Below are 27,593 nucleotides of genomic sequence, written 5' to 3'. Positions count from 1 at the left end.
TCTATCCCCAGCATGTCATCGGAACAGGTTGCCTGCTTCCCGGGTTGTACAGGTTCGATACGTTTCGCCGTCATGGTCGAAGCTCATTACGTTAGCAATCCTTACAATGCGAGTTGGCATTGCTGACGTGCTCGCGCGAGAAAAGACCAAAATGGCGCTATGTTCTACCTTCGGGTATTGTGTGGTTGCCTTATAAATAAGCACGAAATATTCTGTGGTACTTGTCAGTCGGTGCAAGAAAACAGAATCATGCGTAGTTGCAGACAGTAGCGCACCAATGGGATGAAGACACCGTGAATTCAAACGTAAGTTAAAGAATTGCCCCGGACTTTGGATAAGTTTCGCTTGTCGTCGGCGTCGAAATGGGAAGTAATGGTGTCAAGGTTAACATCCGAAATCCAAGTTGGTTTGCGCACCACGGCCACGTTGAATAGGCGGTATTTATGAGCACATCCCATTTCGCCGTGCAAATCATTAAAAAAGAAGGACCATCACCGCGAAGGGGATCAAAGGCGATCTTTGATTAGCAGTAATTTTGCTTATTATGAGCGCTATAAAATACTTTTTCATGCAAAGTATTTATCATATAATAAACTTGCACTTCAACTGAATAGCTAGACTTCGATAAGAAGTGTTTAGAAGCCCATTTCAAGGGCAGCATTTTGAGAATGCTTATAGGAACATAACCATACCAGCCAGGAAATTCGGAAATGAAAAGAAAGAAAGGAGACAAGAGATGTTGAAAAAAGGAGAGCAAGAGGGTGAAGTGGTGAATAGGATAAGGTGTCTACAGATTTTCTATGGTTTCTTCATTATAGGGGGGGGGTGCCGTCTACGTGAAGCATTTGGGCAAGTGATGTGTTGCCTCAGCTCAACCGCGGGAACCCACGCATGGCTAAGCGCAGGAGGGTCAGACGCAAATGGGCTCGGGTCGACAGTACCGCAACACACCAAAGGGCGTCTGACGCAGACACCCCTGTGATGTCCTGATTTTTGCTGCCTACCCGTGGTATAAACACAGGAAATAATTTATTTCTGACACCAGTATGTAGCGCGTATGACATACAGTTTAGCACTCACTGTTACACATTAGTTTATCGTGGTAACTTGTACACAGGGTAAAACGTATATCTGTACTGCAACGACGAAAACCAAATCGCTGTTTAGAACACCAATATACATACTTGTTTGTAAATCGCTGACACATCTGTTTCATGCTGGAGTGTGAATAAATTTGTACAACTTTTCTTACCAACATTCAGCCAGTTGGCACTGATAACATTCTCGCTGTGTCTATTGACTAAATCACCCTCTACTTGTGGCCTCAATACGAACTCCTCGTGAAATTGAACCTTTCCTTGTCCTTCACTTTGGCTATCTTCCTTATTTCATCGTAAGATTCGTGCTCCGTGCATTTCATACTTTCCAACCATTACATACTGAGAGTCATGGAACAAATTTCAGTGACATGCTTTAGAAATTCCGAATAGTTCATTTTATTGTAATAGAATTAGGCACCGAGATGACTACTTACACGGGTACATTACAACAGCAAAGCTTAATATTTGGGGTTTTACGTGCCAAAACCACTTTCTGATTATGAGGCACGCCGTAGTGGAGGACTCCGGAAATTTTGACCACCTGGGGTTCTTTAACGTGCGCCTAAATCTAAGCACACGGGTGTTTTCGCATTTCGCCCACATCGAAATGCGGCCGCCGTGGCCGGGATTCGATCCCGCGACCTCGTGCTCAGCAGCCCAACACCATAGCCACTGAGCAACCACGGCGGGTACAACAGCAAAGCTTGAGGAGTAGATTGCTATAGAACAGCAATATAGCATATCGGCTCCATTGATGCCGAATGTTATCCGCGAATATTGTTAACTCAGGTCCATCCATACGCTAGAACAGCTCTTCGTGCGAATGCGGCGGCGTCGTCAAAGGTCTGTAGACCGATACGGCGATCTTGGGCACCTTTGAGTAGGCACACCTAGAAAATTAAAATGTACAGACGTCAGCAACACAAAAACATTTGTTGGTCACAACATTCATATGCGGACAGATTACAAGCGAATCTTTTTAGGCAGCATACAGGGGCTTGATACATTATGAGCTCATATATTTCTTTCACGGGGTACCGCACTACGCCAACACAAGCGCCGCCGCGGTCAGCGCACCTCCCATGCATCTCGTGCATCCACTCCTCCTTTCGCCCCTCCCCCACCGCTTCCGACGTACCTGACGGTGTAGACACAGAAGCGCACGCCATGTGCACATACACAATTGCCATCCTCTTTCCGCTCTCCCCCTACCCGTCTCCATTGCTGCAGCGTCGTCACCACACTCTTTCACCCTCTCCCGTACCCATCTTCATTCTAGCAGCGCCGGTACCCCCGATGCACGTGACGTTATAAACAAAGAAGCGCGGTTCACCTACACAGGCGCCTTCGCCATACTCTTCCCCTCTCCCCCTACTCGTCTCCTTTGCTGCAGCGCCGGTACCTTTAACGCGCTTGACGCTATAACCACAGAAGCGGAGGCCACGTCAAGAGCCGCCGGCGTAATACTCTTTCTCCTCTCCCCCTACCCGTTCCCCAAGCTGTAGCGCGCGTACAGCAAACGCGCGCCACGTTATAGCCACAGAAGTGCCAGCCACTTGCGCAGCCGCCATCTCCATACTCTTTCCGCTCTCTCCCTACCCGTCTCCATTGCCACAGCGTCGTCACCACACTCTTTCCCTCTATCAGTCTTCATTCCAGCAGCGCCGGTACCCGTCACGCGCGTGACGTAATAACCACAGAACCGCGGATCACCTACCCAGGCGCCGTCGCCATATTCTTTCCCCTCTCCCCTTATCCGCCTCCAAAGCTGCAGCGCCGGTACATCGAACGCGCGTGACCTTATCACTACTGAGGCACCGGCCACGTGCACAGGCGCATGTGGCCTTTGCACGTGTGCCACCCCTTCTACCCCAAATGGTAAGGAGCGCGCACATTCCTCGTCATGACAACGGCTCAAGCCGCAAGGCCATTCTTACTTGATACGCATGCGGAGTATGCATACGGGGGCTAGAGGCGAACAGCTTCGCTGTAAGATACCTTAAAGTAACCGCCATCTCTCAAATTAGGAACCCTAAACTCACATATTAGCTTACTCCACATGAGCTCAAGGAAAACACTTCAGCAGAGTTCTATTGGCTTCTTTGCGCTTTTATAATGTCAGGTTGGAGCGACTTTTAGGAACACAAGAACTGTGTATCACCAAACTCTTAAATCGGGCTAGCCTATGTCCACAAAACCACGTGACAATCGATGCACAAAGATAGCGGCGAAGAGAGTCGCCGATCGTCTAAATCTGATCTGCGGGTCAAGCACGTTGGCTTTTGTGCAGAACTCGTTGAACGGGCTAGCGTAATCGTTTGTTCAAGCGTGCCTACCCAAAGGTACTAATTCACGTCGAGCATACAGTCAGATTACACGAAGTTCGGTGGTAACATGCAACGGATGGAACCATCCATATCATTCGGGAAACTTTCGATGCACGCAGCCGCGTCCTGCGTCAAGCGGTAACGTTTAACATCTGTTGGCCGGTAAAAATTGATTACGAGAGAAGGAAGAACAGGTACACATGTCAGTATCATGGTATTGTTGATTGTATGAATGCCCGTTGTACATTACGCCACTCTAGGCAATTAAACTGAGTGGTCATCCTTAAACTGGTCTGTTTCGAACCATCCAACGTGTCCAATTTTATTCATGCGCCAAAGTCGCAAATGAAGCATTGCAATCGCTACGCCGGCCGGCGTGGATGGCTAGGCCGTCTCATACAGCAAATATTGGCACGGTGACTCATGCTGTCTAGTGGGTTGATTCATAAGCTATGTGCCGACTGCTGTCATGCTGAGCACATAAGGACCCTGGGGTATGTTGCCTGAAAATATATTTCGCGGCAGTCAGCAGCAATATACAAGTGCACGTTTGGCTGCATGAATGATTGAAAAAGACACGCTGTGCCTTGATCGTATGACGTCTTCTTACCGTAAATCCTTTGTTTTTGTTTGATAGCATCTTCACATGACCGTTTCTCATGCCGCTCAGGTTTCATAATATGAGGTATTGTTTCAGTGATGTTTTGAATCGTGTGCTGGCGCACGTCGATTTTCTGTATTTCTTCTCCATTGAACGCACTTCATGTCACGCATGTGATGGTTTTAGGCTTTAGGCTGTTCAGCTAACTTCATGGTATATTACCAATTTTATTTCTGTGACAGCAAGGAAATGATACCTAACAATGCAAGATTATGCTAAGCGGCCTGCCCAAACATTACTTAGTGTTGTTGCTACATAATTTACAAATCCGCCAAATACATCGTGGATCCTAAGAAAAATGTTGACACCTCAGCGTCACTTTCAAGTTTGATCGAAATAAGTCACGAAGCTTCGGGCGAAAACTGGTTCCGAACGAATTGTCGCCGACATCAGCAAGGGTGGTTATGGGAGCCGTGATTGAAGCAGGGCTGTTTGAGCCGGCAACATTGGGAAAAGGACAGCATTTTTACGTATAAAGCTAGCGAGACTTTGATTTACGCAACAAAATTAAAATTTCCAATCATTTTTATATGCAGGTGGCGAGAAAAGAAAGGACATTTTTTTTCTTTATTATTGTCAATGCATTCTTCTATTTATGCACCCACAATAAAATGGCGTTGAAGCCGTTAGCACTTGTGGAGCAAAGCAGCTTTTGAGTTGCGTAGAAACGCACTCGTAAAGTTCACCCGCTTCACCTGTTACAATACGCCCGAACGACACGTTGTGTCGTTTTGCTTGGGAAATATTATCAGAATTTGGTGGCGCGGGTAGCCGCATCTTTACATAACGTTTACAGTCAGAATTAGTGAATTAAGAGGGCCAGATAATTGTTTTTATAGCTCCTTTATTTCCGGCGGCGCTGCCCGACGAACTTGGCGTCCGCCGAGGCGATCAGCACTCTACACCCAAACGTTTCTTCGGCCTCCAGGAAAATATGTTCAGTGCAAGAGTGCAATTTTCACACCCGTATGGCTGACCTTTTGTGGCATGACTTTCCCCAATTAAAACCCCAAAACGGCCGCGGCCGCGGCCGCGGCAGCAGCAGCGGCTGCTGCGGCGGCAGCAGCGGCAGCAGCAGCAGCAGCAGCAGCAGCAGCGGCAGCAGTGGCTGCAGCGGCGGCGGCTGCGACGGCGGTAGCAGCGGCAGCAGCAGTGGCCTAATTTATGTCCACTGCAAGACGAAGGCGTCTCCTCGCAATCTCCAATTACACTTTTCCAGCGCCAGTTGATTCCAACCGCATCTGGAAATTTCGCAATTTCGTCGTACCACCTAGCCTTCTGTCGTCCTATACTGCGCTTCCCTTCTCTTGGTACTCATTCTGTCACCCTAATGGTCCAACGGTTATCTACTCTACGATTTACAGGACCTGCCCAGCGCCATTTATTTATCTTTATGTCAATTAAAATGTCGTGTTTACCCGCTTGCTCTCTGATCCGAACCACTCTCTTCCTGCCTCTTAAAATTATGCCTAGCATTCTTCGTTCCATCGCTCTTTGCACAGCCCTTAACTTGTTCTCAAGCTTCTTTGTCAGTCCCCATATGTCATCACCTGCAAAGCACAGCGCACACGAACCTATTTAGCCTTCGGCACACATAGACGCTGAACCTAACGCAGATCCCTTTCAAGATACGGCCTGCGTGGCAACGTTCAGCCTCGCGATACGCAGCCGGCGCCTGAGTAGAACGCCGCCGCAAAACTACCAGTGATTTCACTCAAGGAAAGTCGCCGCATTTCCATGGAAATCTGTGAGCTACCGCTGACAAAGTACCGTTATGTGTTAATATAAAGGCTCATTGTATTTGTGATATCTTGAAATGCTTACCAAGCCTCTTTCTGCGCTTCTTCCGTAAGCATCTGTCAACTTCAACTTGGTGTAAAACGGGGCGCTCTTTGGGAAGAAAATACACAGGTAATTACATTTTCTAAATGACGTTTTCTCGGAGAGAAACCAGAAGTCTCATAGAATAAACTCTTTGCTTAGGCGCACCTAGATTGCGTCGGCGTCTCTGTTTATAATCTATGAGGTGCATAATAAGGAAGCTTTGCAACGCTGCCTTCTATCTAGAAATATGAGAATGAATCTGTGCTTTTTGTAGACAACCGCTGAATCTATTTTGATAACGTTTGTTGCATTTAATATATATCAATTTCCGGAAACTGTCACAATTATATTTTTCTAGGCCTAAAAAGGAAAGAAACTTCAGTATCCTTCTAACAAATATATATACAGGCAATAAAGACGACATTGCAATTATGGTAATTACAGCTGTCAATGTATCTCAAGGTAGGGAACATATTGTGTACGTTGCACTGTCCTGCAATATGCAAGTATATTGCCGGTAAGATATTTTGAAAACGTTTTTAAACATGGCAGTAATTTTACATAAGGTGTAAATTCATGTATAAGTTTTATCTACTCAAGGTATTTTAATAGACGCGACTTACACAACGAAGATTCCCGTTTGACACCGAGTTAAGAGTCTAGTAGTTTAATACCTCTATTTTGTAAAGGTGGCCAATGCACAACAATTTTTGTAAAAACATATGTGCTGTTCCATATCAACGTTTTGCTTCCTAAAATGTTGTTATAATGTCAGGGAAAAATATTTCATTGATTAAAGGAACGGTGCGAAAATTCGTTCGTATCATGTGTTACCTACACAGCAGGGCATCCGTTCCAATAATGAACAAGCATCGAAACTACATAGCTCATGCAAATGCGCTCCTGCTAACAATGCGAAGCTCGTAGCCCTCCCCGCATACGGTTCCTGGTAATGATCACTGTTGCGCAAGCTGCCAGAGCGACGGCAGATTTCATATATAATAGAACACGCGCACACACCCGCACGCACGCACACACACACACACACACACACACACACACACACACACACACACACACACACACACACACACACACATATATATATATATATATAAATATATATTGTTGTGAAATATGTTTATTTGCGGTGTGAAACAAGGTCCAGGAGGCAGCCTTAGGAAAGGCCCAGCAGGCTCAGAGACCCTCCGAGCCAGCGATTGCAACCCACCCGACTTCCTCTTTCCCTGCCTCAATCGCACAGTGCTGTTGCATTTCCCCGGGGGTAGACGAAGCTCGCTGAGTGAGTTAACAGGACTTGTGATGCCACTGCTTGAGTCTGGCCACGCGAACAACATTCGTCGCACGTGAGCGCTGATTACTTGCCGTCACTTTCCCAACGACGTAGTTCACATCGCTCAAGTGACTGAGTATAACGAATGGTCGAGTGTAAGTGGCGAGAAACCTTTAGTGCGACGCGTTTTTGTGAACAGGTGTCCACAACCAAACGTACTAACGGGGAGTAAAGCTGGCGGTGATAAGCCGCTCAACGTAGCGAATCTGGCTGTCGCCTTGTGAGGACAACGTCCTAAGATGCGCCAGTTGACGTGCTTCTTCAGCACGACACAGACTTTGGGCGATTGAAGGACCTTCTTGACACGATAAATGTAGAATTGTGGTCAGAAAGCTCTGGGGAGCACATACGTAGAGCGAAAAGAACGGACCATATCCTGTCACTTCATGCTTGGCACTATTGTACGCTTACGTTACAAAAGGTAAGCGGTCAGCAGCAGCATGAATTTATAGCATGTTGGTAAGTGTTCAAAGCTTCCGCGCCGTGAGGCCAATAGTGCTGACAACAAGGGAGCGAGGCACTATCGCATTTTTTTAGCGCGTTGTTATAGTCGGGCTCGGCTAAACCGAAAAAAGAACCCGCATGAGGGCGGGATGTGTTGACATGTACAAACATTGATGTTTGAGGGCGCAGACACCCATCTTGCCGACACAGAGAGGACGTCCGCGGCCTCACTGGCAGTGTCTGTCATTGAAGTTCGCGCGTCGCGGGGAAGATAAATCGTGCCAATGCCACAATCAAAGTTGCCCCCCCCCACCTCACGCAAGAAATCGATTCCCAACATAATTCCATGCGTTGTGCGTGCAAGCGCAGTATATTCTCTTCGAAATGTCTGGTTTGCTATGATAAATGAAAGTGGGCGTAACATTTCCCCGCTAACTCCGCGAAAAGTAGCGTTCCCATCACAAGAAAAGATAACTTCTTGTCCTAGACGATTTTCTAAACACCGGCTAACAGCAGAAACGGCAGCCCCGGTATCAACTAAAGCAAACGCACTCACATAGACGACTGAAACACCACTTTGTTTTTAAACATTATTGCACAAGGGTGTCTTGATGACGATGACTATACTGCCGCCTCATCCTCGTTGGTTGCACCAGCTGCCCAGCGGCGGCGGTGAAGAGCGATGACGTGGGGACGAAGAGCGGCCGTTGGGTCGGTGGCGGTGTAAGGCTGCGCTCGGAAACGGGGGAGCCACTGCGGTTCGCAGGTCCCGGCTGCAGCTGTTGGAATAGACTGGGATACGGCTAGGGCTCGTTAGCGGGCCCACGAAATGTATAGGCATAAAACCGTTGAGCACGGTGCTGGCGGTGGTGGTTAATACCTATCAATGCCGGCAGGCACACTACAGCTGTAGCAAATGCTGGAGTCGCGGCTGAGAAGGTTGTCGCATACGCAAGTCGTGTACTGTCAAACGCCTAATAAAATTACGCCATCACGGAGCAGGAACGCCTAGCTATCGTTTGGTATGTGCAGAAATTTCGACCTTTTCTTTACTGCCGGAATTTTAGAATCGTTACAGAGCATCATGCATTATGCTGGCTTTCAACGCTGAAGAACTTGTCTGAACGACTTGGTGGGTGAATTCGTCTGCAAGAATCCGACTTTACAATTACCTTGAAGTGCGGAAAAAAAACACCAGGAGGCAGACGCGCTTTCTGGCTGTCCTCGTCCTAGGGAACCATGCAATGGACCTCCAACTACCATCCGTGACATGCTTTCGCGCAATCTCTCTTCACATGCTTTCTTGTTGGCCACTGTCGATTAGATGCCTCCACGCTAGATTAGACTCTTCCAATCTCATCAACTTGCCGATTTTTGCTGTCGGCGCATCATAGACCGCCTTCAAGGAGCTTCGCGACCACCTAACGCCTGCCTTCATCGACAGCTGACGCAATTTAAGATTGACGATCGCGTCCTGTACCGTCATATTTATCACCCTGACGGTCAACGCTGGGTTCTTGTCCTGCGAAGCTATCTACGTGCTCATGTCCTGCAGACTTTTCACGACGACATGGCGGCTTGTCATCTTGGTTCCAAGAAAACCTATGACCGCATCAAAGGTCGCTTCGACTGGCCTGGCTTGTCCGCTAGTGTAGCGAGGTATGTCGCTTCCTGCGCCCTGTGTCAGCGTAAAAAGCTCCCTACATCAGCTTCAAGCGGACAACTACAACCGGTTCCGTGTCTGTCACAACCACTTGACGTCGTTAGCATTTGCCTGCATGGTCAATGCTAACGACTTCTGTGAATCTCACCGGTAAACGATTGATTGTGACAGCTGTTGACCACTTGACACACTATGCCGAAAAAGATTGTGTGAGTTCATCCTCCGCCTCTGAAGTTGCTGCATTCATACTTCAAGTCTTAATACTGCGTCACGGTGCACATTGCGTCCTCCTGAGCGATCGCGGCAAAGCATTCATCTCGCAACTAGTACACGAAGTACTCAGAGCCTCCGGAACCACTGACAAGACTAACTCCAGTTACCATCCGCAAACCAATGGCCTAACAGAGCGGTTTCATCGCACGTTGTCAGACATGCTAGCCATGTACATAGAACCAGATCACAGAAGCTGGGACGCCATTTTGCCATTCGTGACTTTTGCGTATAATACCGCCGTTCAACGGACGACTGGTTACTCGCCATTCTACCTTGTCTACGGTCGTTTGCCCTCTTCCTGTCTTCACGTCTCTTTCTTCGCGCCAACTCTCAATCGATGGCCATCCTCCTGCGAAGAATATGTGTCCCGCATTCCGCGTTGTCGCCAACTCGTCCGCACCAACACCAAAGCACGGCAACAGAACCGCAAGCTGTATTACGACGCTTCTCGTCGCGTCGTGTGCTTCCGCCCTGGCGCGGAAGTACTACTGTGGACACCAGTTCGTACTCCGGCCTTGTGTGACAAGTTTCAAGTTCGGTTCATCGGCCCTTACAGAGCCTTGGAGCAGACTTCTCCGGTTAACTATCGCGTGGCACCAGTTATTGTTCCAAATGACCGCCGCTGCCGCGCTGCTGACGTTGTCCGCGCTGCCCGTACGAAGCCTTACACGAGGCGTTCGCCGCCCCTTTGATTTGTAGCCAGGATGGCCGCTGTCACGCGACGGGACATTAGTGTGGGCATTTGTAAGCTATTCTGTCATCTGTACATGAACATCATCATTATGTGGGGTTTATATGGGGTTCTTCTTCATCATCGCTTGTGGGGTTTGCTCTTGAATGTGGTCCATGCTGTGGGCGTGTTCTGTTCACCGCATCTTCGACGCAGAAGAAACGGCGTGATAAATGCTACGTCACAATATTAAATATCTATATCTATATATACAGGTCGATACACTGCACTTAACCAAAAAGCTCGCGCTAGCCGCAAATCGGCGTCGTAGACTTCGCCCAGCTCGCCTCTTCATCCTTTGAAATCAGGAATACTGGTCTGTTGCACTACTACCGGCGGCAAAAGCGCCGCCCGTAGCATCTGAACGCCGGACTCGGAAGCAATGTGTTAGGCCTTCAGCATACTCGCCTGCACAACATCACTGGGTACTTTAGTAGAGGGTGAAATATTAACGGTATCAATTTCATACGTCACTGGCGTCACTTGGTACAGAACGCAGTAGGGTCCCGTGTAGAGGGAAAGTAGCTTGTCTGAAAGTCCGTCATGACAAGAAGGTGAAAACAGCAGCACGAGCGCACCAAGCGAAAACTATGCGTCACCGTGGCGCGCGTTGTACAGACGCTGAAGAGCAGTTTGTGACGCCGTCAGTCGAGTATGTGCCCGCTGACGTGCATGGCTGGCCATGTCGATGGCGTCGCGCATACTGTCTTGTTGAATTCACAGCAGGAGGAAGGTCGGTGTCGGAACCATACAATAGATAAAATGGAGAAAATCCCGCGTTGTCGTGACAAGAAGAGTTGTAGGCAATTTTGACGCAAGGAAAGGCAATGTCCCAGTAATGATGGTTCTTTGAAACGTACATGGACAGTATTTCTTTCTGAATATGGTTCAACCGCTCCGTGAGTGCAATGGTTTGAGTATGGTATAAGGTGCTTTGCTTCTGTTGAATAGAGCAGCAAGGTAGTGTCTACGATTAATTAAGGAAAAGTTACGACCACGGTCAGTAAGCAGCTGTCGTGGGGCGCCACGAAGTAACATGATGTCGTGCAAAAGAAAGTCTGCGACTTCAGTGGCACAAATGGTCGGGAGAGCGCATGTGATGGCGTATCGGGTGGTGTACTCAGTTGCAACGGCTACCCATTTGTTGCCAGACGACGACGTGGGAAAGGGGCCAAGGAGATCTGATCGGACACGGAAGAACGATTTCAAAAAGGCGGTTATCGGCTCGAGATGACGGGCAGGCAAAGCCTGTTCATTCTTCCTACGCTGGGAGGAATCACAGGCAGCAAGAAAGCGTCGGATGGAGTGAGCGGGACCGGTAATAATACAAGTGGCGGCGAACGCGGTCGTACGTGCGAGATACCCCACAGTGTCCTCAGGTAGATCCGTCAGGTATCCGTAAAAATCTTTCAGGCGATCCGACAGTTTCTTTGGCAAATAATGCCGTCCTGGAGGACCTCTTGGCTAACAGAGGCGCCAGTATATGAATAATGCAGACGCTCGATGAGTGCTCGTAGAAATGGATCCCGGTACCCCTCGTTGGCGATGTTAGCGAAGGCGGACACAGAGAAAATGATGTTGGTGTTGCAACTGTTGGCGTCGTCAGGCTGGCCAACCAGACAGCGGGACAGGCAGTCAGCTTTCTTGAGGAGACGGCCAGATTTGTATAAGACAGAATACGAATATTCTCATAGGGCTAACGGCCAGCGAGCAAGTCATCCTGTAGGATCTTTCAGCGAGCACAACCAACAAAGCGTGTGATGGCCTGTGAGGACCGAAAAGGGTCGGCTATATAAGTATGGGCGGAACTTCGCAACCGCCCACACCAGGGCAAGACACTCAGGCTCAATGATAAAATACTTGCGCTAGAAGATACAGACGAGCCTGCTGGCGTAAGTGATAGCACGATCGGCGGCGCGCGGACGTCGTGATAGGAGTGCGTCAATTCCGTGGCTGCTGGCATCGGTACGGACTTCAGTAGGGACAGAAGGATCAAAATGGATCAAGCGCGGTCGGCATGGTGAGAAGGCCGAATAGATGCGAGATTGCAGAGGCCTCGCTATTGCCTCATTTGAAAGGGGCGTCTTTCTTGAAAAGCGCCTTAATAGGTCGTGCGATAGCCGCGAAATTTTTCACGAAGCGGTGAAAGTACGAGCAGATAAATACTGATAACATATAAATGCGCACACGGGTATATAAGAGCAGATATAGCAACACCATGGACTTGCACGTCAAGATGGCTTACATGCGCGGGCAGCGTCTGTAGATAATTTGGGTGGCCCAGAATTTTCTCGTAAAGAGACATTTGAGAAGGAGTAGCGAGAAGGCGTCAGCTTACAGCCGGTTTTAAACACGGCGCTTGACTCCAGAACACCTCGAGGCTCTTGTACTCGTGATGGCCTCCTCTAAAGAAGCAATTTCGCAACCACTCGTGCCTGCTTCCTTCTGGTTGTTCCCGAGGAACAAGGTTCCACTATTCTGCGGGCCATGCACGACGATCCTACCTCTAGACTTATATGATTAGAGCGTACATTTCATCGTGCCTAAGAGCGGAGAGAAATAGTTCAAGTGGCTGAGGAATTCTATAGAGATTTATACAGTACCAATGGCACTCGTCGATAGTAATGGAAGGGAGAATAGTCTAGAGGAACTTGAAATCCCACAAGTAACGCCGGAAGAAGTAAAGAAAGCCTTCGGAGCTTTGCAAACGGTGAAGGCTGCGAGGGAGGATCAGGTAACAGCAGATTTCTTGAAGGATGGTGGGAATATTGTTCCAGAAAAACTAGCCACCCTGTATGCGCAATGCCTCATGACTTCGAGCGTACCGGAATCTTGGAAGAACGCTAGCATAATCCTAATCTGTAAGAAAAGGAATGCAAAAGACTTCAAAAATTGCCTTCAAAGTATTTACTAAGGTAATCGCAAATAGAATCAGGAACACTGTAGACTTCTGTCAACCAAAGGACCAGGGAGGATTCCGTAACGCCTACTCAACAATAGACCATATTCACACTATGAATTACGTGATAGATAAATGTGCGGAATATAACCAACCCTTATATACAGCTTTCATTGATTACGAGAAAGCGTTTGATTCAGTCGAAATCTCGGCAGTCATGGAGGCATTACGGAATCAGTGTGTAGACGAGCCCATATGTAAAAATACTGAAAGATATCTATAGCGGCTTCACAGCCAGCGTAGTCCTCCATAAAGAAAGCAACTAAATCCCAATAAAGAAAGGCGTCAGGCAGGGAGCTACGATATCTCCAATGCTATTCACAGCGTGGTTACAGAAGGGATTCAGAGACCTCGATTGGGAAGAACTTGGGGATAAAATTTAATGGAGAATATCTTAGTAACTTGCGAATCGCTGTCGCTATTGCCTTGCTTAGTAACTCAGGGGACGAGTTGAAATGCATGCTCATTGACCGGGAGAGGCAAAGCACAAGGGTGGGTCTAAATATTAAGCTGCAGAAAACTAAAGTGATGTTTAACACTCTCGGAAGAGGACAGCACTTTACGATAGATAGCGAGGCACTGGAAGTGGTAAGGGAATACATCTACTTAAGATAGGTAGTGACCGCGGATCCTGATCATGAGACTGAAATAATCAGAAGAATAAGAATGGGCTGGGGTGCGTTCGGCAGGCATTCTCAGATCATGAACAGCAGGTTGCCATTATGCCTAAAGAGAAAGTGTATAACATCTGTGACTTAAGCACTACTCGCGCACGGGGCAGAAACGTGAAGGCTCACGAAAAAGGTTCTACTTAAATTGAGGATGACGCAACAAGCTATGGAAAGAAGAATGATGGGTGTAACGTTAAGGGATAAGAAAAGAGCAGATTGGGTGAGAGAAAAAACGCGAGTTAATGACATCTTAGTTAAAATCAAGAAAAAGAAATGGGGGGCATGGGCAGGACCTGTAATCAGTAGGGAAGCTAACCGATGGTCATTAAGAGTTACCGAATGGATTCCAAGGGAAGGGAAGCGTAGCAGAAGGCGGCAGAAAGTTAGGTGGGCGGATGTGATTAAGAAGTTTGCAGGGACAACATGGCCACAATTAGTACATGACCGGGGTAGTTGGAGAAGTATGAGAGAGGCCTTTGCACTGCAGTGGGCGTAACAGGCTGCTGCTGCTCCTGATGATGGTAATGATGATGATGATGATGATGATGACGATGATGATGACGATGTATGTGTCGGTCAACTGAAAAGCATGTGGGCAGTGGCGCTCAGTGACAGCCACAACCACTTAACTACCACGCCAGCCGAACTTTTACAACCACTGCCGCCGCCTAGCTCACCTTTCCAGCAAGTTGGAGTATCCCCGCTCATCGAAAAGGAACCTTTGGATCATCGTAGCTGCAGGTTATCCGACCCGGTACTGTTAAACGGCTGCCTTACCATCTGCGACCGTCAACCAAGTTTCATTTTTTTTGATGCACTCCATTATTCTCCGTCACGGCCCTCCTCGAGTCATCAGCAGCGACGACCGCCGTCAGATTTCCGCAGATGTCATAGGAGACTTTCTTCAATTGTGTACTTCCAGTTTTCGCCATTGAACAAGGTATCACCCGTAAACAAATGGGCTGACCGAGCATACGAACCGCACAATGAAGAACATGCTTTCCATGTACGTCTCATCCGACCTTAAAGACTGTCAGGAATTTTTGCCCTTTATTACGTATGCCTTTAATACTGCAAATCCGGAAACTACTGGCTACAGCCCATTTTCCTCCTCTACACTCGTCCGCCGTGCCGCAGGCTGGACAACATATTTTTCTTGCGCAACCCACGACGATCTCTTCTTCGGCGAAAATCTGTGTCTCACTGAAGCAGCTAAATGCTTGGCCAGCATGCGTAGTGAAGCTTCCGAAGGCCGGTAAAAAGAACGGTATGAAAGGCACCATCGGGATATCACCTGTTTTCCTGGGGATCTAGTCTCCTTGTGGTCTCCAGTGCGCAAATTTGGCCTGTGTCAGAACGTTGTCGCTAGCTATAAAGGCCCGTACGTTCTTGTTGACACGCTCATTCAGGTAAACTGTCGACCTGCGCGTCTCACCGCAATTGGATGGCGCTCCGCGAAGACTGAGTTTGTACACGACGTTTGTCTGAGTCCTTCACACTGAAAACTTAATTGACTCGCTCCGGAGCTTCTTCTAGGACGGGGGCTTACGGCGGCAAATTGCCCCAAAAGTAGCAAAAACATTCCGAAGTCCCCGCAACGGCAGGTCTCACATTTAAACATGAGGCTTAAGGCATAAAAATCAGCATTTAATTCAAAGAAAAACTAAAATGTATGAATTGTTACGTAAATAAAATATGGACTAGAAATACATGTTAGATACTAAAGATGGCGTAGACACAAAAGCTAAAAGAGAAGTCTACTCAGCCGCATCATATTCTTGCCTGCAATGTATTACTTCTCTCATCAGCATCACAACTGCACTGCAGGAGACAGCTTTCAGTGATCGCTGTTTTCCCCTACTTCGCCGCCTGGCGATCCACGCAGCACGGAGCTCTGGTTGATTGTGTAAACAATATTTGAGCCATAGTACTTGCGTGCACATTTTCCCAGCGTTGAAGAGATATTATGAGACGGTAAATGGCGCCGGGTGATGGTGGTTGAAAATGTATCTTCCGGTCCGCTATTCAGGCATAAGGAGTAGATAGACCACTTCACCAGGCATTAATGCTAGACGCCCAAGTGTCCGTTGCCGCTACGTCAGTCCTATAAAACTACTACCAGAAACTATAACTCAAACATAATAAAAGCCCTATTCTATAAAGCGACCTCAAAACATGTATACGCTGAAAAGAAACAAAATGGTTTTAGACAATAATAATAAATTAACTGGTCCCACCTACCTTGTTTTGGTATGCTGATATGCAGCAGTCAATAAACTGTGGGCCAAGAAAATTTTATATTATTAACAATTACTGGCGTGAGAACAATAAATATTTTATTAACCATAGATTTAGCTGTATAATGGCATTTGCCGGCGCAGAAAAAAAGACTCAAGGCACAAGCAGGAGCAATAAAACAAGAAGAGAAGAGGATAGTCAACACATACGATTTTAATTGAATAGCTCAATTGTAGCTCGTATTTTATAATCATAGCAGCCGATTGTGGTAGTCGAAATCAACTTCGTGAGAGAGCGTAGGGGCCGGCGGCTGTAAAAGCCTACTAGCCTGATGGCAAACACTGGGTGGTGCTTGAGTATTCAGTGAGATTGTCGGAGATGCTTTAAATATTCACTGGGAAGAGTACATTGAAAAAATTGACCCTCATCGAGACAGGTGGGGTACGTGTCCTTGCTTCTATATCCTTATCTGAGAGCATCTTTCTGGCAGATTAAGCGAAATAATCCAAGAGAAAGACTAAATACACGCTGAAAATGCGGCTGCAGAAGCGGAACTTGCAGACTAGCGGCAGCAACGGGCGCATGAAAGGAGCTTCCGACTTCCTAAAAGCCCAGAAACCACACATGGAATAAATAAAGCCAGATAGTTTCAATGAGGCGTCATCTGCAGCCAATTTCTGAAAAAAACTCTATGAATACAGTTGTACAAAAACTAGTGTACGTCCACGCCGGAGATGTGGAACATGCGCTGATTCAAACGGAAGTCAATGCAATGTCCCGTTATCCACAAATGTAAAGACAGCTTTCTTTTTCCTCTTGCGCGAAGCTCAATTGGCAGTTGCGACGATTCAATAACGTTCGGACAAACAGAACGGATGCTTCTAGATTATTTTTTTTGAGATGAAACAATTGTTCCACTTTGCGGAGCGTGGATTTCCGGGCTGTGCCGTCCTACCGTTGATGATAACTGACATGAATGACGGCTCGCATAGTTTTGCGTGTTTACGCTGCCCAATTTCAACGGCAGACTTACTTACTTGACTTAAAAGGGTTCCCAACCACCCATAGGGCTCGGTGAAAAATGACACTCCACACATAGCTTCTGTATATATCTTAGCCGAATACTGCAGTCCTGAGCGGCGCGCAGAGCTCGCAGGGGGAGCGCAATGTCACTTTCTTCTGAAACGCTTTTTTCGGAAATCTGCTCGTCATCCCTTTTTAGACGCTTTATTTCGTAGTACAGACCGATCCATGTACGCTGTCGCTATTGGCCAATGGCTGACATCAATCAAGAACCGTGTTTACGTCAGTGCGCGTCTTTCTATTGTTGCTATTTATGTTTATTAATGGACTTTAAAAGCAGCATGATGGAAGCGAAAATCTGCTTTTGGATTAGGCTAATACTTGCGTACTTCCGGAACCAGCAGACTATCGCCTGCTCACGCTAGGCCGTGGTCGCCCACGTAGCAATTAATCTTTAGCCAATGAGGAATGATACTGTGAATAACAATGCTTCTTTTGTACTAATTGGCCGCAAGTGTGCAAGTGAGACAATTTTGCAACAATCATTCTAAAAATACAATCAGAAAAACTAAATACAGAAGGTATACTGGACTAAGCTACGTTCATTGTTATATCAGGCACTTTCACAAAACTAGTTTTTTTTTATGCTGGAAAGTCGCAAATGAAGTGTCAAATGGTTTTACACAAAACCTTCGAAACGGGCATCGTTTGAAGGATGTGATAGAAAAAAAGGCTGCTACCGGTTTAAGGCCGTTGTCTTCAGCTATCCATCGGCATTCGTTGTAGACAGCGCATGAAATGGGTAAAATCTGCGAAAATCAACCATAATCATATAGACAAGAAAATCTTCAGAAAGATGTGTACCCAGTATAAACGATAATTATCTAGAAAACAGCTCCAAAGGAGCACTGATCGACAGTCGTTACGGGATCATCTAGTGACAGGAACTGTCGCATGAAATTCACCATGCAATCAAACGGAACGTTGATTACTCTGCATTGTGTTACGAAGTAGCAATGTTGGTAAGTATAGCCAACCATATTGATATCCTTCTAATTTGTTGTCGTTATGTTTTCAGAACTGTCTATCACTCCAACTTTCTGGTTCTTAAGAGGATATTAGATAGGCAGGGCTGCGCAGGTAGTTCTACAGTCGAATATTTGTACACAGCCTGGCCGTTGCAACTTTAGGTGTAATGGTAACTGTTTTCTTTTCGTGTACACTGAGTTACAGTACAGAAATCACTCGCTAATAAACAACACCATCTCCAAGTTACAAATTACACGTCGCAGACATATACAAGCACAAATGGAAAACCTCTACTTAAAAGAATATACGGCTGCAACAAAAGCCGCCGTGGCTGCTTAGTGGCTATGGTGTTGGGCTGCTAAGCATGAGGCCGCGCGATCGAATCCCGGCCACAGCGGCCGCATTTAAATGGGTAGACATGCGAAAACACCGCTGTACTTAAATTTAGGTGCATGTTAAACAGCCCCAGGTGGTCCAAATTTCCAGAGTCCCCCACTACGGCGTGCCTCATGACAAGTTCGTGTTTTTGGCACGTAAAACCCCCCAATGGCTTAGCGGTTGGAGCTAGTAAATGTCCTAATGTAACAAATGCACAGAATGTTTGAGTTAGCGCAGCTTCAGCGCCTGCGGATGACGCTTGGGCAGCCTCGCCACCGGCAGCTCTTAGCTGGTGGCATCACGAGAGCTAAAGGATTTATGAAGCTTGTCGAGGCAAGAACCTTGAAAAGAAATGTATTCACAGAGATGTACCACGCATATGAAATTACGTGAGGGTTTCTATTATACTTCCACTACATGGATACGCGCTTGTTATGGTGTATTTGCTCATGATTCAGACATGCCTATTAGTCTCTACAGATAAGAAACATAGGCTAATCATGTTGACCGAGCAATATCATGCGCATTTCTATGACTTTATATTTGACCTTTCAGTAAAAAACAGACACGTGTTCAATGGCACTAAATTGTCAGTTGAAATGACATCGTCTTTAGGCCGAATCATTACGTCACGTATACCATTTAACCAAGAAAAATTAATGCCAACTATGAGAAAATTATGCTTCGTTTGGAGTATGCAAAAGAGAAGTGGCATCTGCCGGAAATGGTTTCTGTGACATTCTTGAGGAAACATAACTCACTCGGGTAATGGAACTTGCGCAGTTACGCTAAACGCGAAAGGGTAAGAGAGAGAGAGAGAAATTAAATTTATAGTTAGACCAGGCTTCTTGAGCACAAATGTGAGTGGCCGCGTCAGTCCAGGCAGCCATGGCTTGCTGCCGCCGCCCGAGCCCTGTTCACAACCGTGGCTTATTGTCAGGGTCTTGCGTCACCATCATAGCCTCCCACGGATCTTCCAATTCTTCCTCTGAAACCGCTTCTTTCTGCATGTTATCGCCTGGTGGTGATGATGACGGTTGTACTTCTCGATTATTCTTGCGCCCCAGCACCATATAGCGCAAGCTGTTGGGCGTGTTGGGCGGGCAGAACTTGCAGTCTCACCCGTAGGTGCCCGGATACATGGCGTGCATCAGTGTTCCATGCTAGTAGGTTCCAGTCTGGTTACCCGTTACCGCTTGTAAGCTGGTTACCAGGTTACCGCTTTTCCCAACTCATCGTCTTATGCGCGCGCCGGTAGCGATGCCTGTGCTTCTAGTAGCTCGCCAAGCAATTCGAGTACTTCTTGTATATCCGATCATCATCCTCGTCAAAGTCGTGGGTCCGTGTTCTCTGCGTATCGTAGGTGGCTCGGCGTGCGCCGTCTGGTTACCCGTGAGAGACTCCAGTCCAGGCGTCCAGAGAATTTGGCCTGCTTCTATCGCGGTGTTGTTCAAGACCTGAAGTGCTGCCTTTCCGATCCTTCCGTTCATATACCTTCTGCATGCTTCTTGCGAGTCTTTCACCATGGTAACCAAGGTGTTCTTGCACATAGCCAGGGCTATGCTCAGCATTTCCGCTCGCATCGTTGGTAGGTGTGGATGTGGCTGTAAGTTGTTCGCCCTTCCCGTCGACCACGCTGATTGCAAATCGGTCGTTCGTTCTGTTCGCAGCTGCGTCCGTGTATCTCACATTTTCTTCTTTCCTGTTGGGGCGTTCGAGTACGTGCTTAAACGCCTGCATTCTCGTCTGTCTCCTTTCCTTGTCGTACTCGGCATGCATGTTTCTTGGAATGGAACTTATGTGTAGCTTGTCTCTGATCTCGTGTGGGATACGCTGAGGCAGGTGCCTCTCATCCTCGACTCGGTAGCCCAGATGTTGAAGGAGGGTTCTCCCGTCTCTGTCAGCTTTAGTCTCTCCAGTTGGTTGATGTTGTGCGGTTCCACGAGCTCTTCCAACGTGTTGTGGACTCCCATCTTGAGAAGTTGTGCTGTTGACGTGGAGGCGAACAGGCCCAAGGCAACTTTGTAGGATTTTCTGATGAGGGCGTTTACTTTGTCTCGTTGACTGTTCTTCATGCCAACGTATGGGGTCCCGTACGTGACGATGCTCGTGAGCAGCGCTTGCATGATTCTCGTGCAGTCTTCTTCCTTGAGTTCGTGACTTTTGCTCGTCACTCTTTTGATAAGGTGGGTTATTTGTCGCACTGTTCTCTGAATATTTTCAACTATGATCCCCCAGCCCCGTCCTTTTGAATCATGAGTACGAGGATGTGGAGCATCGTAACCTGTGGAATCCTGGTGCCTCCCACCTTTACTACCGGGTCTGGTATCTGCTGCGGTCGTCGGCCTCTTGTACGCTTTCTTAGCAAAAGGAGCTCCTACTTTTTAGGTTGCATGTCAGTCCACATGTTTCCAGGTGCTTTTGCATTGTGTTAACCACTTCTTGCAGAGCGTCTTGCTGTTTACCTGCCGACCCTCCCGTAGTCCAGATGGTGAGGTCGTCAGCGTATATGGCGTGACCAGTCCCTTCTATTTGCTACAGTTGCTTTGGTAGCGAGCTCATTGCCAGATTGTATAGCGTCGGCGATATGACGGAGCCCTGTGGCGTTCCTTCTCGCGGTATGTCAAATTTCTCAGAGCGTAATTAGCCAATCGCCACTGTGGCGGTCCGTTCTTTCAGAAAAGCTTTGATGTACTTATATATTTCTTCGCCGCAGTTATAACCGTTGTGGTGTTGCAGTAGTGCTTCGTGTGGTACGTTGTTGAAAGCCCCTTCACGTAGAGTTCGAGGATGGCTCTTTTGCTGTGCGGTTCTACTTTGTCGAAGACTTTTTCCTTGACCTGCAGTGACACGTATTGTGCGAACAGGTGAGCCTTAAATGTGAACACGGTGTTTTGGACGTGTCCATTGTCTTCAAGACGTTCGATCATATGTTTGTGCACCATGTGCTCGTAGAGTTTCCCAGCACACAAGGTGAGGGATATAGGTCGAAGGTTCTGCACGCTGATGAGCTTGTTGGGCTTAGGTATCATGATTTGTCGGCATGTTTCCATTCCGGTGGTACCTTACCGTGTTCCGAGCACTCGTTGACGTATATTAAGAGCGCATCTACCCAGGGTCCCTCAAGGTTCCGGAGTGTCTTCTTTATTCTGTCGTACCCCGGCGCTGTGCTGCGGGTGAACTTGCTCAAGGCCCTCTCGATTTTCGCTTCTGTAATGGGCCGATCCAGTTCTATATTTTGGCTGCCTGGATCTTCGTTAAAGTGCTAATCTACAGTAATGTTCCGCTCCGTACTGAGGAGCTTCTCCTTCACTTCATTTATAATGTCGTCCTCTTTCCCCCGGTGGTTGTGTATGAGTCTCTGCGTTTTCTCTTTTTCGGCGTTCTCGTTCTTATTAGATAGGAGAGTTTTGAGTACCGCCCAAGTGCGCCTGCTGCTTAAGGTGCCTTGACGCGTGTTACATGTTTCGCCCCAGTTCTTTCTTTCAAGTTGTTCAGAGTACTCTTGCGTTCCCTTGATCAGCTTGGAGATTCAGATTTTGAGTTTCCGGTTGCACTTGTTACGTTGTCAGCGCTTGGGCCCTCCACGCCTCCCACAAGAGGAGTAAGTGGGGGTCGAAAACTGGGTTGAATTGCGACAGTTGGATTGTTCTCGTATGCTTCCGGCTCTTTCCAGGACTCCTCTGATCCATATTTATGTGGCGTCTACCATCGCATTAATGGTACTCTCATCTTTGCGAAAGCCGTGCCAGTCCTCGATCTTGGCTTTTCCGATCTTCATCGTTGCTTTGTGGTACGGGATGATCGTTTGAACTATATAACGGTCGCTACCCAGATTCTCGTCCATGCCGCTCGACTCGTACTGTTTGAGTGCGTGTACGAATGTGAGGTTGGGGCTGGTGTTTCCAGATACACTGTTGCCGATGCGTGTGGGTGTCTGCGGGTCGTCGAGTAGCGTGAGGATGTGTTGTTGGGCTACGTTGTGCAGATCTTCTCCTTTTTTCTTTCAGACCGCAAAACCCCAGGCCACATGGGGAGCATTAAAATCTCCAATGACTAACAGCCCGTTGCTCAGCTCCTTCACCTCTCGCTTTAGCTTTTCTAGATCCCTTTAGGTGGTGCTTTAATGGCCTGTACACGATTAATAGAAAGAGGCTTTGCTGCTGTTCTTTCTCGGCTACAATATCAGACGAGGGTGTCTTCAGTGAGGTGTTGGATGTCATGTTGTTGAGATTTAATGGCCATGTTGGTCAGGATTGCTGTCCTCGCTTTACCGTCGGTGACGTGAGTGAGGTAACCACTGACCTTGAAGTCTTCAGCGTCGGTTTCGTGTGAGGCTATAATATCTCGGTCAATCTGCGTGCAGAGCTCATCAAGGTTTCTTCTCCTACTTCGGAGAGAATAACAGTTCCATTGCCAAATTTCGAGCCGTCGGTGTTGCGTGTAGTCATCTTTCTCTTTAGTTAGCCTCGCCATCTTGTTCGATTAGGGTCTGCATTATCTTGACTTCTCTCGCGGGTTACTTAGGTTTCTTGTGAACATTATCTCTTTCTTCTAGCATGTGAATGCGCTGACTGAAACTTTCTCCCGATTGTGTCCCTTTGGTCTGCAGAGCCTGAATCTAGTTCTCTATTTCGCTCTTGAAAGATTGGAACCCAGTCTGTATCATCTGTGCTTTTGTGGTTTGCATAACCTGCGTTACTGTGAGCAGTGTGGTTTCCATCATGACGGTTACGTTGGCGTTGATGCGGTCCTTAAGTTTCTTGAGGTCGTTCTAGGTTGTCACTGCTTGGCTCGAAAGTGTTGATGACTCTGGTTCTGTTGGTGTTGATGGTGGTGGTGGTAGGAATGAAGGCTGCGGTAGGGGTGTTTGCGATTGCTGGGTCTGTTCTCTCCGTAGTTGTTCTATTTCTTGCATGAGGTATTCGAGCTGTTTTTCTGTACTGGTTTCCTTCTCTTGTGCTTTCTTTATTAGCTTTTCTAGCTCTCGCTTCAATTCAACGTTCTTTGTTCGGAGAATCAGTATCGTGTCTTCGTACCTGGAGTGTATTGCGGTTTGAATGCCATTATTCTCCCTGGACAAATGATTGTGCCCTGTGATGGCATTGGCCCAGCTTGCCTTGCGCTGGGCGTTGTCATGTTTACGCCTGTTACGTTATACGGGGGACGCCCTGTTTTTCTTCCCCCTCGATCTCGTTTCCGATTTGGTTCTGGATCGTTTTCTGTGCTCCGTACATTCAGTCACTGTGGTGATGGTGACATGGTCATCATGTGCTCGTTGTTGTTGGTAGTTACTAGGCTGGCCTGGTACCAGAAGCTTCTTTGTCTCGATCACCACCGCTCCCTGACTCTCAACGGTGGCGGGGCCAATTTCAGCTTCCTTCGATAGTCCCTACTGGCTGTTTCATGGGGCGAGATCTGAAGTGAAGGCGCTAAAACGACGGTGGATAAAGAAAGAACACACATACAGGGCGCCACTTCCAACGATGTTTAATCAGGAAAACAAAAGCGCCACTGATTTATACTAGGAGCGCACTCACAGTTTCTCAGAACGCATTCGCGTTCAGGTAAAGCAGTTCTTTGCGTGATAGGGCTATCGATGCAACGCTTACACACGCATCACCTGCTTCAATGATCCTTTTGGCCTCAATTAATAATGGAACCCATTTGTCATAGCTTCTGGCAACAATAGCGCAGGCGTTTAAGTCTGGCTTACATTTGCAATTTCTGCAATGAATTGCCGGGTGGGCCGCCTTCCTATTGTTGACATTGTTATTGTGTTGCCTCAGCCTGCGATTCAGACACTGCTCTGTTTGTCCCACGTGCTTTCTACCATAATCTATAGCAATCTCATAAACGACCCCTTTCTGACGTTCTACGCATTTGTTCTCGTTTTTGTTACACAGTCCGGGGCCTTGCGGGAAAAAGGGTTAGTCTGGTTGGCGAGTTCACGACTTCTTAAGGATTGTTTCCGCTACGGAAACTAAAACAGCTTGCTGGTAGCCTGCCTCTTCCAGTCGGTCACTCTGCTTAAGAAAATTCGCCGCTGCTCGATGTGGGCAGGACTTCTTAAAAACATTCAGCAGGCACATGTTAGTAATGCTGCGTTTTACTGACTAAGAGTGATAGGAACCAGAAGGTAGCAGAGGTTTACTAGCCGGAGGTTCATGCTGCCAACATACCTGGTTACTTGCCAAAAACAATCTAAGATCTAAGAACCTGATGGAGGCATCTACCGAACGTTGGTGGGTCACTTCAGTGGGAGATCAAATGTGTCTGAAGGTTGCCAATGTTTACTAACGGCAAAGTCGGTGTCAGTGTATTTCTTATCATCGGCACTTCCACACCTGCGCTTTAACGTAGAACGGCACGTGCGGGCCCTCGAAGGTGATCCCGACGTCGATCTTCCCAGCATTTTAGGGTACAGGATTTTGCACTTGTTTGTAGTTTCTAGTAGACCTACTATCTGCTTGTCGCTGGTGTCTTCCTCTATTCCGTGAGCAACGCTACGTGCTGTGCCCGGAATTGGCTTCAGGTACAGTGTGACTTCGCATGTTGCGTCTCTTATTTCGATGCTCGTTATTTCTGCTAGTTTAAGTGCGCAATCCCCTTCTTCGGTACTTGCCAGAATTAAGATTTGTTGCCACTTTGTCTGTATGATCACTTTGGCGTAGTGTTTCTGGGGTGTGACTCCGCACGCTGGGCTAATCCTCTTGCTATCACTCCGTCTTTCCAGTTCGATACTTTCACACCGGCTTGAAATTTGTAAGCAATCTTGTAATGGTTTTCTGGTAGCGGTGGGGTGGCTGGCCAGCGAGGACGTGGCTTTCTTGCGTTGCTGTAGCCTTATGACTTTTGAGGGGCTTGTTGCCGTTTTCCATCATTTGTGTTCTGCCCCTTGCTGTGTTCGAATGAGAACTCCTTCAGTGTCTTCGACGTTGCGACGGATTCTTTCTTCTGATGTCGCACTAGTAGCATCACCCATGGTCCGATCTTGCATAGAGTTTTCCCGCTGTTGCTGTCGAACGTCGCCTCCGTGTGATTAATCACTGCTTCATTATTTGTTATGACTGTTATAGAGTTCGTTAGGTCAAATTCCACAGTGCCAGATTGCGGCTACGTTTGAAGAGAGAAAAACATAGGAAAAGCCATTGTCGGGTAGCCCAACGTGCATGAGTAGGCTTAGCTGGGCATGGCCGTCACCTTGCAAGTTTCAGAATTAGTCCTTGTGTGCAGAATAAACTCACGTCGGTGTGCGGGGTCTGTCTGAATGGCGTTTCTTGAGCTGAGTGGAGTGCTGCGGACAGTCAATGGTGAGAACGGCCAGTATTCAACGACGCACACAACGCAAATACCCAAAAGTTTGGAACATCGGCCCCGTATGTAAGCGATGTATTGCGCGTACAAGGCTCGAGCCCTTCTTGTTGCGGTTATAAATCAAACTTGCTATATATATTGACAGAATAAGTTTACTTTGTTGAAACAAGGTATCAAAAAAGTGGATATTTACGGGGATTTCAAGGGGAATTTCACTCTGTCATATTTAACAAGGTGTTACATACTGTTCAGTATACCGAAGTTCCACTGTAGCTTATATGCGTGAAATCTTTTGTTTTACCTTCTATTTACAAGTGGCATATCTGTGGTAGAGTATCATTAGGAACAAGGAGAATTTTCTGCAAGTGCAAACTGACCAATGTGTGATAAGAGACGGCCACAAAGTAACAGTCTAGAATGTGCAGTAGAAACATTTGCTGATGTAGCAGCCTCTTATTGATGTATATATAGCATATTCTTTGAAACATTTGGCCTCTGAATTGCCTCTTTGCTTGATTAATCACGCTTTCTGTTAAGCGAGGCTCTAACAAAGGTTATCACTTTTGTGGCCTTGGCAATATTTCAGTGATGCTATGGTGGGTCGTAAGAAACAGGACATAAGCATTGATGCTGTGGATAGAGCCAAATTTTTGCTCACAATTGAAAACATTAGGAGCATTTCCGATAATTTGCCCGTTCAACAAGTAACAGAAGACACACAATTCCTTCATGCCTAATGCTATAATAGAAAGGTGTTTTGCGTTTCTGAATTTGGGTGTTTGCTAGTCATCCATGCAAGAAAACTTCTGCGATAGCATTGCTGAAGCCCTTCTAATCGTTTCTTCTTTAAATCTCTATCAGTGGTAACAAGCTAAGTAAAATGATCCTTGGTCTTCCCAGACCACGGCGTAAATGCAGTTACCCTTTCTAACCAGGTAACTCAAGCTAAGCAATACTTTGCTGTACACTAGAAACTGAACGCACACAGACCATCTGGATTGCAATTTTAAGTCTAAACTTAAGCATCTAGAGTACATTTCGAATGTTATTTTTGTGCTGGTATTTTCCCTGACAATAGAGTTCCCGCTTTACCTTGACATGCATGGTAGATCTTCCTGTCATTGTTGAAGCTAACTTCTCCCTAGATGATCAAGCGGTGCTATTCGATTACTTTTGAAGTGCTGACGGTTGCAATGAAGGTTAAACAGTCCTCACGAGATATTGTGCCATCAGTGTTTAAAGAGCTTTGAAATTGTTGTTACGTGCGTCAACGTGTGCCATTAAAGACCTGTTACTCAACAAATTAGAGGGCTGCGTTCCGTATATACTGATTAGAAGTGTCGTGCCTAGCTCTTCGAGGCTGTTTTATCTGTGAAAATAAGTTTTTAAGATGGCTACAGGAAGGTCTCGCAAAGCTTCTTATAGCCTTTTTTTAAACTACCAAACGCTTTGCAAAATATTTGATAGGCGCTTTTAAAACGGCTGCAAAATGTCTTCCAAGACGTCTTATATCCCTTAAATTGCGGTGAGTTACACGACCTCCACGACGGCTACAAGATGTCTTAACACATCCGACAATGTTATGAAAAGATGCGCACGAGA

At 47.1% G+C, this 27,593-nt stretch overlaps 1 protein-coding gene and 1 long non-coding RNA gene across 2 annotated transcripts in view; both read right to left on the bottom strand.

Annotated features, from left to right (window-relative positions):
- Positions 1–27,593, bottom strand: part of LOC142564910 (uncharacterized) — a 133,836-nt gene that overhangs the window by 90,645 nt on the left and 15,598 nt on the right. The window lies entirely within an intron of this gene.
- On the bottom strand, positions 1,852–16,287 carry LOC142563706 (uncharacterized). The gene is made up of 3 exons (XR_012824389.1): positions 16,248–16,287; positions 5,913–5,978; positions 1,852–1,990 (listed from the first exon to the last, which is right to left on the bottom strand). It is a non-coding gene; the product is annotated as an uncharacterized LOC142563706 (long non-coding RNA).

The sequence above is a fragment of the Dermacentor variabilis genome, chromosome 11 (genome assembly GCF_050947875.1).
Source record: "Dermacentor variabilis isolate Ectoservices chromosome 11, ASM5094787v1, whole genome shotgun sequence".
Lineage (NCBI taxonomy): Eukaryota > Metazoa > Arthropoda > Arachnida > Ixodida > Ixodidae > Dermacentor > Dermacentor variabilis.
This window is presented reverse-complemented; position numbering and strand designations above follow the sequence as displayed.